Below are 18,910 nucleotides of genomic sequence, written 5' to 3'. Positions count from 1 at the left end.
ATAAGTTTAGTTTATCTTTAAAACTCAGACAAAAATAATATCAAAAATAATTTAATCACGTGTCTTAAGAAGGAGGAAGACTTTATATAGTCATTATAGGCAGTTTAATTAGAACAGTTTCGCGTGGAACATATTAAGCGAAGTATAAAATTTAGTACTGAAACAGTAATTTACAATCCAACACATATAAATATTAATTGATATGACAAAGGAGATTGAAAACTTACAGCCACACAGGTGACTATAAAGGGGCGTTCAAGTATTACGTATCGTAAATTTTTAAGATTTTTGACCCTCCCCTCCCCCCATGTAACGCGCTGTAACTTTTTCCTGTATCCCACCCCCTTCCCTTATAAATTTTACGCAACATCCAACTGACCATTTTAACCAAATGTCACAACTATGTTGCGTAAACTACCGGAAAGTCGCTAAAAAAATCGCATTTGCGGTAAGTATACGTATAGATATATATATATACAAAAAGGTATAAACGAAAAGCGTTATCAACTGGTGAGATATTAATACCCTAGTTTTTTTTTAAAAAAACCAATGTTACGTATTACTCGAGCCCCCGTCCCGCCGCTGTAACGCATCGTAGCATTTTACAAGACACCCCCCCCCCAAATAGCGTTACGTAATACTTGAACACCCCCAAAGAAGCCTCATGGAATTGGTGATTTTTTGCAGTGCTATGGTAAATATTGGAAATCCAAGCATTTGGCCTATGTCCTAAAATAGACTATCGTCGGCTAACAACAACGAATAAGCTGTGCGTGTACCTAGACACTATGAAATACCTTGATTAAAATTATCATAAATCATCGCGGTTTTGTAGCGCCTCAAGAATGTTCGCGGATGCACGGGTTGATGGATTTCACGCGACTATGCGTAAAAAAGCATCGTAGCTCTGCTGCGGCGCATGAAGGCCAGCAACAACAGCATTCTGAGGACAATCATGGCTCGCCCTGATTGTTCTATTCAAAAATACTGGATAGAAACAGTGACGGGCCAATTAAAATGATTATTTTATTTCATTATCATCTTACTAACAATAACTAACATAGATTATAAGTAAATATTGTTACTAATACACTATAGGTGTACATGTCTGACATGAACGTTTTTTATTATTATTATTATTATTATTATTATATAAATATTTAATCGCCCTTAGTGTAACCCTAGCGTTACTATCAAAATATATTTCCTAGGAATAACGTTTCAGTTACTAGTCGAGCACAAGCTGAATATAAAATAATAAATAGTCTTGTTTATAAATCCGATAAATTAGAACCTCACAATATAGAATAAACCACGAGAAATAGAAGTATTCCATTTAGGTGAACGATGAATGTATAAACGGAGACTATGTAATTATGTCCAGGAAAACTTATTTCCTAAATAAAAAGGAGCATACGTTGACGCGGTCTTTTTAACTAATATATTCATTCGACTAATAATGTTTTAATTTTATATGCAATATTCCATTATGCAACAAGTTTGACTATGTAACAACAATAATGCCTGACAATTCAAACGATCAATGATAGCTTATCATAAGCAAAATAGACGTACTTTGCAAATATGTACGTTCATACTGGAATAAACAACAAAACATTTGCAACGGCTATAAATAGAAAATGATCATGTAGCAGGAAATGTACAAAATTTTTCAGAATTTTCACATCGTAATGAAAATTTTACTCTTTTATGATTACAATGTATTCAAAATTCGAAGCTTGCGCTTTTATGACGAGGGCTTTGATGAAAGCAAGGTGACAATTAGTAAGGTTAACAAGATTGACGTAGAATTTTATACCAAATGAGAACAGAACTCTTTTGATAAATATACTATAATTTTATCTATATGTGAATACGCTATAGATAAGCGCATTAAAATTAACGAATCGACAAAAATTGTATTTTTTAAACTTCAGATTAGGATTGTTATGAATGTTAAAGGAAAACTAATTAATTTGAAAAGTTACATTTTATACAACATGAAATATACACATAAAGCGTCGTTTACCCTATTTGGATCTCTCATTTTCAAAATATTCAGAAAGGTATTTTGTACAACATTATTTAACCATCTTTCTTGCACATACCAAGAATGACTGAAAGAAAATGTAGCAGCTTTAAGTCCGCCTTTTGTTAATACTATAAGTATCGTATAGGAATATTTACATAAATTAAATCAGATTTAATCATTTAAGACTCGTCTTTGGTGTTTTGTGTATGTAAGTTTTGACTGTATGCTTAAACTTAATTTTTTTGCTTAATGGATTACGTTGTATTTTATATCCATTATGGGTAGTAAAATAACAATGTTTTATTTTACCCTATATAACAAACGCCTGGGGATACAAAAGTTAATATTTTTATACTTAAATAGTTAAAAGTAAAATTAATTGCAAAAAAATCCTTATCAATTAAAAAAATTGAAATAAATTTCTTAATTCTAAAATAAAAATACAAAAAGTTTAAAAATATGAACAAATTAATGGTGCAGAAAACTTTAGATGGTATACGTAAATTATTCAGTAGAGGCATCTGGCAAAACTTTATTGGGTTAGCGCGAGAAAGTTTTATGACTCACGCAACCAAGCACTTCACGTGCTCTCCAAACAACGAGAACGTGCTATTACAAAACATCAGCTCGGAATTATAGGCATTAGTATATTTTTCTTTAATATAAACCAAATGCCACCGAATGGAAATGAATAGTCAAATAACTATTGTTCAGGTAACTAACGTTACAAACGTTGTTCAAGTATCCATAAAATGTAACATATATGCAATGCTTAGAAGATAAAGGTTTTTTTTTACTTCTTCATTGACATATTGACTCATACATGTGTTTTGTTATGTTAACGGCTAATCCATAGACTAAGTTAACACAGTTTACGGATCAACTGTTACAACCGGATAGAAGTAGTTACCTATATACACACATACATATTAATCACGAAATATCAGAAACACTCACAAACTTGAAACTTAGCAGGTAGGTTTCTTATAAGATGTAGACATCTGCTAAGAACGGATTTTACGAACTTCATAACTTTAAAATGTATGTATGTGTACTCTATATACGGTGTGGAGATGTACTAATAATATATCTTTTGACATCAACCCCCTTTTGGGGTTTAAAAAAAATCCAATATTTTTATTTTTATTAGCTTTTTCGAGAGAGCTTTGTCGAGAGCGGCCGCTAGTAAAACAACTAATTTAGATGACAATGATACTGCCATCATACACTGTCTTCTAAATTTATTGTTTTATTTTGATTTACGAAACAAAGCTGTTGTTGAAAATCCATTTATTTTATTATTAGGTACTTCATCATCATCATCGTTTCAGCCTATCGCAGTCCACTGCTGGACATAGGCCTCCACAAGTTCGCGCCAAAAATGGCGTGAAATCATGTGTTTTGCCCATGGTCACCACGCCCTGCAGTCACCAGGTGGCTTTGTCGCACTGAAGACGCTGCTGCCCGTCTTCGGCCTATGTATTTCAAAGCCAGCAGTTGGATGGTTATCCCGTCATCGGTCGGCGTTTTATTAGGTACTCGGCAGTTAATTATCTACAAATGTAAAGGTTTGTAGTATATTATATTATTGTATGATATTTTCTTATTAAATAATATATAATATGAATACTACAACTATTATAAGTTATCGTCTTCATTTGAAAATTTTCAAAGAATTGTAATGTGACATTTTAGCGACTAAGTTGCATATATTAAGTTTTTAGTAAAGTTTTAATTTATTCTTATATTTTTATTTGTCATAAAACACCGCAACAAGAATCGTAAGTCATAGGAGGCAGTTATGTACGAGTATGTAAAGAAAATAATAATAATAAAAACAGCCAAGTGCGAGTAGGACTCGCGCACCCCCGCGTATAAACAAAATATTAAAAATATTTTTATTATATGATGTAACTAAAAATGTATACTTTTCGCAATTTTTTCTTTATTTGTGCTATAAGTGCTGTGTGGCTACGGCACTAAAGAATTTAGCCACCCCTTCTCTTCCCGTGGGTGTCGTAAGAGGCGACTAAGGGATAACAAGGTTCCACAACCACCTTGGAACTTAAGAAACCGACCGATGGCGGGATAACCATCCAACTGCTGGCTTTGAAATACACAGGCCGAAGACGGGCAGCAGCGTCTTCGGTGCGACAAAGCCAGTACTGCGGTCACCAACCCGCCTGCCCAGCGTGGTGACTATGGGCAAAACACATGAGTTCACGTTATTTTTGGCGTAAACTTGTGGAGGCCTATGTCCAGCAGTGGACTGTATAGGCTGTAATGATGTGCTATAAGACGTTGCTTTGCACCGAATTTCAAGATTCTCAGTTCACGGGAACCCTGTAGCTTTTGATTCCCTTGTGAGTGTCGAAAATTTGTAGCATAAACGGCTGTATCTTTTGATTGCGTTAGCTTAGAAGTTTGAGTTTTCACAGCTCCAAAGAACGGTAGACCTGAGTATTTGATATGAATTTCAGCTTGATACCTCCACGCTTTCCTGAGGAAAAGAGTCTTGACAGATAGACGGATAACAAAGTGATCCTATAAGGGTTCCATTTTTTCCTTTTGAGGTTCGGAACCCTATAAAGAAATGCTGTATATTTTTAGTAATTAAAGGCTAGTCTACCTTTGACTTTAAACGTAATTAAAATGTGCTTTGTTCTCTATTTGGTAAACTAAAACACTAGAGATTTGAACCAATTTTCATTTTGTGTTTATTCTATGCTCAAAGCAAGTAAACAATGTTCTCTTGTTAGGATTTACTGAAGGTTATTAGTTAAGTGTTTATTCATTATTCAAAGCAAGGTTCTAAAGACGTATTTAAAATTTTATTCGTAAGCCCGTCATTACCTTATACTAGTTCAATAAAACACAATGAACTCCTCTTATCATCAATTACTTTTTGTTTAACTAGATGTTCCTCTCAGTTTCACCTGTGTTAGTATTTATCATGTAAAAGTATCGATTGATATACCGTCAAGTAATTAAACAACGTATCATAAAGTTTATAGAGCTACATTATGTGTCCTAAGACATTGTAGTCCTCTACTGATATAAGAATTATCATTTACAAACATATAGAACTGTAATATATTTTAGTGTAGACAAGGCGGTTTTAGTTTAGATAATAATAATATTAATAATATATTCTTTATTGTACACCAAAATATATAGATAAGTACATATATCGAATACAATGAGAATAACTTTTATTTAGCACTACCAAAATACTCCCAAGATTAACGTTTTTACCCGACTGCCAAGGAAGGGTTATGTTTTTCGCGCGTATCTTGTATGTATGTATATTTGTATGTAATATTCTTTACTACCTCATATTTCCAGAACCACTGAACGGATTTACATAATTGAGGTATCGTTAGATTCTTCTTAGCTGCCCAAGTGTTCTTAGATAGGTGACATTAAAAAAAAATCAAACATGGCGGCTGCGCGAAGCCATTGTAGTGAATGAAAAAAAATTTTTTTTCTCGAATACTACAATATGGGTATCAAATTGAAGGGCACAATACAAGGATTTTAAAAAGGTATATCATGATTATTATTACCGTAATACTAATACAGAAATACAATATTAAAGTTTAAAAAATGTGGACTTTGCTCTTTCCCACGCCTATGCCATGTCAAACTCGCCTCCTAGGCGACGATCAACTTCGGGGTGTAGCCTTTCTAATAAAATACAATGGTTAAAAAAAACACAATTAAAATTACAAATAAAAATTAATAAAATAATGTCACACCAATTTACAATTACATTAATAAAATCAATAACAAATACATAATACCAAATACAAACAAATAATTTTCATAATAATTTCATTATATTAAAACTAATAGTTGTTGACTTAAGCAGTCACCTATTTGCTAAAGGTCAGGCTTACGTTGCTTTGAGCAGAGTGAGATCTTTCTCCGGGCTTGCTATCAGTTCTCTTGACCCTAAAAAATTACTTAATCAACCACATGATGTAAACTGTTTTAATGAATTGAACCGATTACGTAATTTGTCTGACTAAAAAGACATAAATAAAATAATAATTAAACACAAAACAAAAAACCCGCCTGCGTGAAGAAAAACTAATAGAAAATCAACTGAAAAAGCTGGAACAAGATAAAAATTCAATATGCACACAAATTCAGCGAAATAAATAGAAACAATATCAAACATTTTGTGCTGTACATTTAAAATATATTAATACGGTAGTCCTTCGAAACTTTATGCAACGTCGTAGATAATATGCAGTCGGAGGCATGAAATTGAAGGATAAGTCAAATCATTCTCTCTTTGTGCATGTCTCCGACTGCATGTCATCTACGACGTTGCATAAAGTTTCGAAGGACTACCGTATTAATATATTTTAAATGTACAGCACAAAATGTTTGATATTGTTTCTATTTATTTCGCTGAATTTGTGTGCATATTGAATTTTTATCTTGTTACAGCTTTTTCAGTTGATTTTCTATTAGTTTTTCTTCACGCAGGCGGGTTTTTTGTTTTGTGTTTAATTATTTCAGAAAGTAATGATAACAATAAATGGAGATATATAGGCGTCTACCAGCCCTAATAAAAGAAGCTATTCTTTTGTTTACGAGACAACATAAAAACGTACTAGGTGTTATTATAAATAAAAATACCGTAATGTATAAATTACGAGTCTGATTGATAATTTGCCTTTCGAAAATTTCAATATCTGAAACACTATTAACATAAAAAATATCAAATAAAAAATCACCCAACGAAGCAATATTATATTCTCTTTTTCTTATTTTTCTAATTAATTTAAAAAATATTTTCTCGTTGAATATTCTAAACATAAAGAAATATCTAATATCCCGTCGCACAAACAAAAAAAAATATCTTAAACATTAATACATAAGTTCGTTTTACTCTCGAAACAAATAAATTGAATAACACACTATCCTATACTATAGGTTAATTCCATTTTAAGGCGAAAGTATTTGGATATTGTTTGTATTAACATTTTTATGTTAATATTTAATTTTGAAATACAATTGTTGTAAATATATTAATTTTAGTCATTACTACCTTCTATTATTGACAATGTGTATTTATTTTCTTGCCTTTGCCTTTTAAAGCCATAATAAAATTAATGTTGCCGGTTTAATTCTCACACGAGATGGATATTTGTGTTTTTATAAATATTTCTTACGTTCTCAGAGAGTACGTTATTCTGTTGGTCCCGTTTGTTATTAGTATATAGACACCTGATTGCGATCGTTACTCATGGTAATGAATGTATCCCGCATTGGAGCAGCGTGATGGATTAGATTCCGATCCTTCTCCTATATGAAGAAATAGGCCAATGCCCAACAGTAAGGTGTTACAGGCTAAATCAAATTAAAACAAATCTAAGTATAACAATACCTACGTACATATATCGCGAACATGATTTAACACAATAACAGTACGTAAACATTCACATCAGTTCGAAATAATCTTCTATCACTAGTAACGCAATGCAATTAACCCGTCAAGCTACTTTATTTACAACATACGGACCAAACGCAATTTGGAATGAAATATGTACAGAGGTTAAATTATGATTTAATTATTTTAAATAGTCATTGATAAAAATAATTTGATGAAGTAAACGTATGTATCTACAGCTAGTTATTTATAAGTCGGTTAAATGGATTACCTGCATGTTTGGCGGTTTTACCGCTTTGTATGATGCAAAGATATTTTTTTATTTAAAATCCTAAATTTTAGCTTAAAATAGTATATGGAAAATAGGCTATTGCTTAAAAGTTTAGTACATATGATTTTCAGTAAAAATTCTTGAAATTAGTTTTGGTTAGGATTTTGTAATGTTATCTTATGCATAAAATTCTCGTGTGTTGTTTTCAATGTTAGTTAAAATACTCCTCTGAAACGGCTGGACCGATTTTTATGAAATTTTCATCATCATCATTTCAGCTAGTTTCTCTATAAGATACTTAATGAATTAAAAATCATTTGATAATTTTATAATAAGATACATTTATCAATATGCTTGTATACCTTTAGTTTTCTGCAAACACTTTCGCACAGGGGAATTACATGAATTTAGCTGTAACGATTCCTTCCGTTAAAATATAGCCTGTATCACTACTGAGTGATAATTATCACTGGATAACGTAGCCTTCTACAAGTGGAAAAATTTTGACTGAGGAGTAAACTGATGAATACATGACGAAAAGTGTGATCGGGCGAGGTGAACGGAGCAAGAGAAAGAGGTGCGAGCACACATTTTCTTTCCCTCAGTGCAGGCCTATTATGTAGGCCTAATGTTAAATAAGTTTTACTTTAATCATGTGGTCTAAAGCACACTCGTTTTTAAAATTGGTCAAGTACAATAGTTTTTGACTTTGTCCATTTTAAACAAACAAAAAAGTAATTCTTTACTCTTTATAATGTTAGTATAGATAAAGCTTTGTTCGTTAAAACTTTTATTGAATATATTTAAATTTTCACTTTAATTTTATTCAATAGACCTGACACAATTAATAAGGACAAAACTATTCGCTCAAAATAATTCATTACAAATATAGCTTGAAATCAAAATTGCAAGTATTTTTTTTTACAATCATCTCTGTTATTACTTTTTCATCCTAATTAATTCTGTTTCAAGAGCATTTATAAAAATATATAAATGGTAAATAAAAATCTTTTTAGAAGTGTTTAATTTGAATAGCAGTAATGTGATCCTATTGTATCGACTAGCCCGTGGCCCTACTTTGTGAACTGTGGACTGTGAATTAAATTCCCGCTTGAGTATATATGTTTTGTATTTATGTATCATTGAATAAATACATTTATCGATATATTATATAGTTATATATATATATATATAAAATTTTCATGTCTCAATGTTAGTTATCATACTCCTCCGAAACAGGTGGACCGATTTTCATGAAATTTTGTGTGTATATCGGGTAGGTCTGAGAATCCAAGCCAACATCTATTTTTCATACCCCTAATATATATTTATGTTACCTATTAAGCATTAAGTTGCTTACCTTAAAGACGGACGACCATGGGCGTATGCTAAAGATATTTAATTACTTTTATTTCATTACTGTTCTCCTGTAAGAGACCATCAGATTTTTAACAATCCTTCTTATATTAGAAATACAAAAGTTTGTGAGGATGGACGTTTGTTATACCCTTACGAAAAAATTAACTGTATTGATACTTGGTATGCCGATAGTCAAAGAATCTGAATAACCGATAAACACAAGAGAAAAAACGCGACGATAATTGAGGAGCTACTTTTTTCAATTAAGTATTAGTTTAATCGTATTAAAAACAATATTTCGTTTACCTAGAATAGTTAACATAGTTTAAAGTTGCAATTTACACTATAATATACAAAAGCGTATCCTATAAATAATTACACCAAAATTTCTACTGATACACGCACTATTTAGTTATGTACACGTACAAAAATGTAGTTTACACTGGTGCGAAGCCGGTGCGAACGCTAATTTATATGTAAACTATGCCCTAACCCAACTAATTAACAGAAATAAAGGTACATAGAATCGTTTTATCTAGAGTTAAAAATTAAACAAATAGATAAAGAAAAGCAAATTTTGAACATATTGCAGATTACGAACTTGAAGCTACACAATAAGTAGTGTTAGTTTCGTTGAGGTGTAGCTGACCTACAGAATATTGCACGGCTTTTAACCAAATAACTTGGCTTGGTAACTTTACAATATTGTTCCCAAACAACTTGGCACTCACACGTGGATAGTTAAATGCTTAGTAAACAAGATGGGACTAAGCCTTTACTAATCCCAATAGACTATGAGAGAGGAATACAGTACACTTTGCGCAGAGAAATTCATAAAATATTAACATTTGCAGCTTATTGTTAGATTTTTTTTTTTTTATATGTCGCTAGGTCGGCAAACAAGCTTACGGCTCACCTGATGGTAAGCGATTACCGTAGCCTATAGACACCTGCAACACCAGAAGCATCGCAAGCGCGTTGCCGACCCAATCCCCAATCCCCCCAGGAGCTCTGGTCACCTTACTCACCAACAGGAACACAATACTGCTTGAAAACAGTATTATTTTGCTGTGATCTTCTGTAAGGTCGAGGTACTACCCCAGTCGGGCTGCTCCGTATTTTGAGCAGGAAATTCCTGCTGTGCCCTACCTCAGATATGAATGTTTAAATACGTGTTTTTATTTAAGTGTAAGAGTATTGTTTAGAGCTAAATACTAAAGCAATGTGCACATTTATAGTAAATAATACAGAGGTGTATTAACTCTAATGCACATCAGGAACATGCCTGTGGCGATAGGTCAAAATGGACGAGACCTCTTTCATAATACGATTATTATCTATTTTGTTTTGTTTTTATTTTTTTACTTCAGTTAAGTAACTGTTTTTTTTAATGAACTTTATAATGACCATTAAGTTTTTTACTAACAACAACATGGTCGTACTCAAATAATATCATTACTACAATAAGGAGCAGACTGATCGTGCCACTCACATACCCTACATTCGAAAAAATATCCTTAATTCAATTTTCATCTATCTATACATATAAAAATGAATGTTTCTCTGCATGTCCTTTATAAAATCGTAAACTATGCATTTGATCATGTCACGATCTTCAGCAAAGCGTTGTGCAAGTAGACGTCTACTTTCCTATTCTTAACTATCTGCCTGAGCTTGTAGCACAAAAAATGTTTTTTTTTTTATATCACTAGTTCGGCAAACAAGCGTACGGTTCACCTGATGGTAAGAGATTACCGTAGCTTAAAGACGCCTGCAACACCAGAAGCATCGCAAGCGCGTTGCCGACCCAATTCCCAATTCCCCTCAGGAGCTCTGGTTACCTTACTCACCAACAGGAACACAATACTGCTTGAAAGCAGTATTATTTAGCTGTGATCTTCTGTAAGGTACTACCTCAGTCGGGCTGCTTCATATTTTGAGCAGGAAATTCCTGCTGTGCCCTACCCCAGTTGTGTAGCATCAGTTCTTAGCGGAGGTCTTTTAACTAACTTTTTGTCAAATTTCAAGTTCATAGCACGAAAATTAATTAATTTTCTAAAAAATTAATTAATTTTTATGCTATGTGAGAGTCCTTATATGAGAGTCCTTAGACCTCTTTAATGCGATCCCAATTGCGATATCTGTTATTAGAGAATGTCTACTATTGACAATTTTCCTCTCAAATTTCAAGCTTGTAGTTCAAAAAATGTAGTATTTTATAAAAAAAATCGGGAAGTCTTAAACCTCTTTAGCCCATGTCGCAAAATTTATTGTTGGCGGACGCTACCAACTATCTCTGTTAAATTTTAAGTTCATAGCACAAAAAATAAGGACTTTTATAAAATCTTTCGACAGCCCTTGGACCGCATTAATATAGCCCTGTCGCAAAATTAGTTCTTAGTAGACGTTTACGCATCAGCCTGTAATATCCCACTACTGAGCATAGGCTTCTTTCCCCAAGTAGGAGAAGGATCAGAGCTTAATCCACCATGCTGCTCTAATGCGGATGGGCGAATATAATCCCTACTATGAGTAACGATCGCTATCATGTGTACATAATAACAACCGGGACCGACGGCTTAACGTACTTTCCGAAGCACAGTGGGGAGATCCACACTGCAAAAACACCCAGACCACGGCAAACATCTGCATGGCAAATACAAATGTTTGTCATGTGCGGGGATCGAACCCGCAACCGTCATTGCAAAAGCGTCAGTGCAGTGCTGTGACCGTTGCACCAATAGTTCTAATAATATTTAAGTGTCGTCTGTGACAAAGTAAATTCCAGATATCCGTTCACTCAGAGTTAATAGTAATTTATACATACATTACTAATACTATGAAATATTCATTGAAACTTCACAAACAAGCCTACAAATTGCTTTGGTAGCTTATTTTATCTCTATGCCTAAAATTCGTTCAAGGTTACATAAATCACATTTCTATTTCGAAAATCACATTTCTATTTCGTATTTTAAGATTTTTGTTTCCTGTTGAAATGGCTAAAAAAATTGTTTTTTGATAATATTCTGCTTTAAAATGAGCAATATTTTTGTTTTATTTGTAATGAATTTCATACACCTGATGTTTCTGATGTAAAAGGGTGGTAATAAATTGTAACGATTTACATTATGAACGCGTTATTTAACAGAAGCGTTCGTAAAAATCAACATAAATTAAAATTGACGAGAGAGCTTTACTTTGTAATGTCATCACAAAACTAATATCACTTTATCAAAATGACGAGAATTATCATATCAGATTACATCTCCTGCGTTGATATTTTATTAATAGTAGTGTGCAATCTTAGTTACAAAACTCACAGGCACACCAAATGGTACTAGTTCTGTCCATAAAATTCTCTGGTAAAAGGTTAGGTATAGTATCTATGGTGTCGGGTATGGATAAAGAGGTGTTAAATGTACAAAGTAATAAAAACTATTTTTACGACACTTTGTTCTGCGTTAGTCACGACTAAAGAGTAATGTGTATGAGAAAACTTCTAAACTCTGGTTCGTTTTATCTTATGGCTGTTTATATACCCTTGAATAAATAATTGTGTTTGCTCGCAAACGAAAAAAAAAACCGACTTCAATTACATCGACAAGTAATACAACGTAGATCGACGAAAAAATAGTCAAGCAACTACGCGTTATCAAAGATTACTCAAAAAGTAGTTATCAGATCTCGATAAAATTTATATGTGACCACATGATAAACATCAGCTTTCGATTAAATTTAAAATTATCAAAATCGGTACACCCAGTAAAAAGTTATTGCGGATTTTCGAGAGTTTCTCTCGATTTCTCTGGGATCCCATCATCAGATCCTGGTTTCCTTATCATGGTATCAAACTAGGAATATCCCCTTTCCAACAAAAAAAAAATTATCAACATCGGTACATCCAGTAGAAAGTTATGCGGTATAATACAACGTAGGTCGACGAAAAAAGCGTCAAGTAAAAACGCATTATTAGATATAACTCGAAAAGTAGTTGTTAGATCTCAAATAAATTTAAATGGGACCAATTGGCACACACCACCTTTCGATTAAAACAAAATTTGTCGAAATCGGTCTACCCGGTCAAAAGTTCTGATGTAACATACATTAAAAAAAAAAAAAAAAAAAAAAAAATACAGTCGAATTGAGAACCTCCTCCTTTTTTGGAAGTCGGTTAAAAAGTACAAAAAAGGACAAAAACTACAACATGGAGTGATTACAAATGTTACATTAATAAAATTATTTTAATGTGAAAAGTATCAGCCATCAAAGTATTTCAACTGATCAGATTTTCAACTTTATATGTACTGAGGCATTGTTAAATAGTGCTCGAGAAAGTATTTTCTATTTGAGTTGGTTTGGTTCTTTTGTCTACGCCGGAAGTCATCTTCCTGTCTGACGACTAACTCCAACGGTTTCATCCCGTTTCTATTGCTCTGTAAATATATACGTATATGTGTACTATAGGTATATGTTTATTATAAAGGGTATGCTTTGCCGTATATGGTTATAAACAACGATTTTGCAGTAAATTGTCGGATATATTATTTGATTGTTTCTTGTTATAAATAATACATTAATTTTACTTATGCGTGCATATATCTTAAAAATTATGGAGATTAGTTCATAACTATACGTGTTGCAGAAAACTTTGGATTAGATTCGATTTTTTTTCCTAAAGTAGCGTACCTGTGAGGCGTATTGTATTTTCAAAAGCTGTTTTTAAATTTTTACTACATGCTTTATTAATTGTAATTTTTATTTATTACTTACGTTCGACTTTTACTAACATTTTTTATTCTATAGAATTTAAAATCAAGACCATAATTTCTTTATGCAAGTAGACGTCAAAAAGCACTTGTGAAGTATCATTTTACAATAATAGTTATTAAATCATAAAAATAAAATAGTTACACAACCACTGAGTCTGCACTCTGCAATTAAAATTAAAATACATAGTTACGGAAGCTTAAAAGACCACAAAATAATTTCTGGCAAAAACGAAATAAGTGCATTACTAACATTTTACTGAGAAAATAATGAATAACCAAATTTTAGATCACGAAAGAAGTAGTTTGACAACATTCATATATGATTCATATATGAACTATTTTAGCAAACTTTTAGTAGTGAAATTTATCAGTCAACACTCAAAAAGTATCATTTTATATGAACTATAATGACACATACCTGATCCAATGGATAGCCATAATAGAAGTCATTAATTATCATTCACACATAATAAGGGAAAGATAATGAGCCTTGAACCAGAAAGGCGTATTCACACCGCTGTTAGCTCAGACTAATAAATAAGTTTCACTTGTTATTATGTGGAGCAAAACCTCCTTTATGAGTACATGAAGTTTAATAGGTTTAACCAGTGACCGTGAACATTGAAGTATGCTCGATTAATGACGCGAAAACTAGTTTGCCATGGTAATATTATAAAGTTAGTAGGTAACACAAACAACTATTATGGATCAATACATTTACACGCAAGTTAACAAAAATGCTCATAAAATTAACATTAATTAACCTATCTCTCCCAGAGATAGGAATGAGATGAGACTATCCGCGAGAAGACGAAAGTAACCGACATAGCCCACGGTATTGTATTAACAAATTAATAAAATGTGAAGAAAATATATATAATAAATTCAATTTAATAAAGAAATTGAAAATTTTCATAAGTAATTCTTAAATGTTAAATATCGTACATACTTCTGTTAAAGCTTCTTTACAGGCAATTCTTTGATAAGGATTTTTTTTTTTTGTAAATTGGGAGCTTTTACAGTAGAACATTGTACCGGAGTTATTTTAAACGTAGGAGAGTGGGCAAAATTGATTAAACTTTATCTTCTAGCTTCGGAACCAATAATAGTAATATTATGTCACTCCCTTTTTGAAAACAACATAATAAACGGAGACAGAAAGACACATTCCGTATAAAACGAATAATTAAAAAACAACAACAACAATAGATTTAAAAACTGGTACTCCTGACGTACACGTTAAAAATAAAACCCAAATTAAAAGGTCGAAACAATGCTTTGTAATTGTAGCGTCACATATTTTATCTTGTAATACATTTAGTAGAGATAATTGTTCTGTTAGCCTTTTGTTTACTTCAATGATATATGAATACATAAATGGTTAATGTTTACGTTTGTGTTCATCAATCAAGAGGAAAATGTAAAATCGATACGTATTCTTAAGCATTTGTAATTTAATTACATATTGTAAAAAATAACTCTACAAATTTCAATTTTACATGTGATTACACAAATTATTTGAGTTATTAAGTGAACAAAGCTCCTAGGGCGAATTACGGATAGGGTTGGCAACAGGGTAGGGGTAGGGTGGTACAGACGTCTATAAGCTACGGTAACCGCTTACCGTCAGACGAGCCGTACGCTTGTTGTATATTTTAAAAATAACATGAAAAAAGGATATATATATATATATATATATATATATATATATATATATATATATATATATATATATATAATATAAAAATGAGTCGCTGAATGTGTTGCTAAGCGCAAAACTCGAGAACGGTTGGACCGATTTCGCTAATTCTTTTTTTAAAACATTCCTTGAAGTACGAGGATGGTTCTTACGGAGAGAAAAATTCTAAAAAAAAAAAGAATCGACTGTTAGGCGATACGAAGTTCGCCGGGTCAGCTAGTATATATATATATATGATCTGGCGAAGTTTGTGTGGCCTTATTTTTTTCTTAAATATAATATTACATATATCAAAATAAAATATAACCTATCTCTCTCAGAGATAAGGAGAAGATGAGACTATTCGCGAGAAGACGAAAGTAACCGTGCCGCGCTGAGTGGATTTTAGTGGTTGTAGAAATAGAATAATATACTAGTTTTTAAAGTTATGAATTTTAATAGCACGCGGTCAGAAAACAGGGGGTAGGTTCGGAATCAGGCGCGTTAGGCACCTGATTTTCAGCCTTTATTTCCTTAGCTGGCCCACGCCGCGACAACGTACCTTAGAAAGTAATATGGAAGGACACTGGCCTGACTAATTCCCGGTGATGATGGTCTTCAGTTCCGTCTTCGTCCGATGACCGGCGGAGATCTCCACCGGTGTAAATGCCGGTAATCAGTCAGCCGTTATTAATCGAGGGCAGTGACTCGATTTGTAGCAAAGTATAATTAAAGGTATAAATCTTAAAGTAAAAATCCTGGAACGAAGAAAGTTCCGAGTCAGGAAAAGAACAATTCAGAAACCAGTGTCACAATTAGCAAAATAATAAATAATTACAATTTTCTCGTTAAGTTAAGAACACCAGCAATATGTAATTATAATAGATATCATGAGAACTTACCCCAGCGGGATTTAAGCCGAGTTAGGGTCGAGGTTAGGTCTCGAGGTTCGGCGGCAACGAAATGCAAAGAAAAAGAAGCAAAGACACGCGAGCAAGGGAATATTGACAAGCAAAAGTCTATGCGTTAAGCATAGTCTGTTATTAAGTTTAAATTTAGATATTAAATTATTTTATAATTTAAGGAGTAGACAGGAATATTAAATTTAGAATTTCTAATTACAATTCAATTGATTTTATTAAAGAAAGATCAATAATTACCAAAAAACATCAGCGGCATCTATCAAGTCCGTTAGAGAAAAAAACGCCGATATGAAACACCAATAGTCACAAAGTGTCGAAAAGTTGCCGATAGATGGCGCCACAAGTAGAAGCATGATAAAATAAAGTGAAAAAACTTAACTTTTACTACAAGATCTTATTTATTAGAGTAACGTTCCAGCACAACGTTACGGTACCCCGCCAAAAAGCGTAGGATTTTGCCTACTAGAGCAAAATCCGACTGAACTAACTACTAAACTCACTGCAAGATAAAATACTTAATTGCAGTCCTACACACCAACTATGCATAACAACTAAACTTACTACACTTCCATTCTATACATACATCACATCACATACACTCTTTCACCTCTCATAGTAATCTTTTAGTCAGTAGTAGGTAGCGACACAAAGATCCTTACACACAGAGCAAACAACTGCAGCACTATGTTGTTCACTCAATAAGCTAGTTTAAGAGTATTAAATAGTATTATTTAGTTTATTTAATACAGCATAAATTTAGGTAGTAGATGTTAAAAATATTAAAGTTGACAGCAGTATTTAGTCTTAGTATAAATGGGGGTCCATTGTAGTCTATATGGGTACCCTAGCCCTACGATTTACATCTTGGGATCAGTATTACTACCACTAGGATACCCGCGCTGAGTCTATATGCTAGGTTTAAATTCCCTAAGCAAACCCATTTACATTTATATTGTTAATTGTTAATGCAATAAATCAATGTTAAAAAATATTTAAAGTTTTAAGTTAATTTTAAGTTAGGTTATTGAAGTTAATTAGTTTGGGCAAAATTTATTGTTTATAGTTTACTAATTTAATATCTTTAATATGCCAGTCACCTAGAGGTTTACCTGACATATCAGCAAGTGTGTAGACAAGTGGAGATTTGCACCTGTGATATCGACCTCGGGGTCAATACCAGACTCACAAATGTCAGTAGTGGGAATAATAGGAGTCAATTTATTTATCTGTCTACGCAACCCTAGTACGGTTGAAGCAGGTTCCTCGCCTCTGATTAATACTTCATAGTTTAATTCATTTTTGTTTAGCAAAAAGAATTTAATGGGGTATGTTTCCATGATATCTAGCGATCAAAACGATTACTATTAAGTTATACAAAACAATAAGATAACGTAGGTTACAGAAATCTTAAATAGTTAAAATTTTAAAAGTTATAGAAGTTATACAAATCGCAAATAGTTAAGATTGTCGAATAATAGATCAGCTGTTTACATGTAAGTATAGTTAAATGGTGTTCTTTACAAAGTAAGCTACCTATTACCTACACAGAATTACGCTTAGTGACAAATAAAATGTAAAAACAACGATAGAAAATTTATGAATTCGGAAATGAAACTAATTGTAGGTAGTTGAAAAAAATTTTGTAAAAATAAATTGAATTTAATAGTTATTACTATAGCTCCGCGAACTAACACGTATTACAACAATTATTAGAGTTTTGTAGTAATTTTATAGTTTTAAAGCGATATGTTAAATAACTACTTAAAAATTTTGACGTATAGCACGGCCGATTCGAAATAACAAAATATTGTAGCAATTTATAACATACGAAACAAATATACAATTATAGGAAATATAGTGACAATTAAACAATAATTAAGCAAATAAATAAGTACGTACCAGTTCGCTCGGCGATAGGTCACCTCACGTTCACAATGCAGCAAGTGTAGGTAGATTAGATTTACACAAAATACGAAAAAATACGCTATCACAACGTGAGCAGGCCTTAGAAATTACACGTTAAGGGCGCCACTGCCGCGCTGAGTGGATTTTAGTGGTTGTAGAAATAGAATAATATACTAGTTTTTAAAGTTATGAATTTTAATAGCACGCGGTCAGAAAACAGGGGGTAGGTTCGGAATCAGGCGCGTTAGGCACCTGATTTTCAGCCTTTATTTCCTTAGCTGGCCCACGCCGCGACAACGTACCTTAGAAAGTAATATGGAAGGACACTGGCCTGACTAATTCCCGGTGATGATGGTCTTCAGTTCCGTCTTCGTCCGATGACCGGCGGAGATCTCCACCGGTGTAAATGCCGGTAATCAGTCAGCCGTTATTAATCGAGGGCAGTGACTCGATTTGTAGCAAAGTATAATTAAAGGTATAAATCTTAAAGTAAAAATCCTGGAACGAAGAAAGTTCCGAGTCAGGAAAAGAACAATTCAGAAACCAGTGTCACAATTAGCAAAATA

The 18,910-nt window shown here is 32.7% G+C and overlaps 1 long non-coding RNA gene across 1 annotated transcript; it reads right to left on the bottom strand.

The window, feature by feature from the left end:
* Nucleotides 1-13,274: 13,274 nt before the first annotated feature.
* On the bottom strand, nt 13,275-14,478 carry LOC123665908. Its single transcript, XR_006745119.1, has 2 exons — nt 14,257-14,478; nt 13,275-13,502 (listed from the first exon to the last, which is right to left on the bottom strand). It is a non-coding gene; the product is annotated as an uncharacterized LOC123665908 (long non-coding RNA).
* Between the last annotated feature and the right edge of the window lie 4,432 nt (nt 14,479-18,910).

Source organism: Melitaea cinxia, chromosome 2 (assembly GCF_905220565.1).
Source record: "Melitaea cinxia chromosome 2, ilMelCinx1.1, whole genome shotgun sequence".
Lineage (NCBI taxonomy): Eukaryota > Metazoa > Arthropoda > Insecta > Lepidoptera > Nymphalidae > Melitaea > Melitaea cinxia.
The sequence above is the reverse complement of the archived record's forward strand: the minus strand, read 5'-3'. Positions and strand labels throughout refer to the sequence as shown.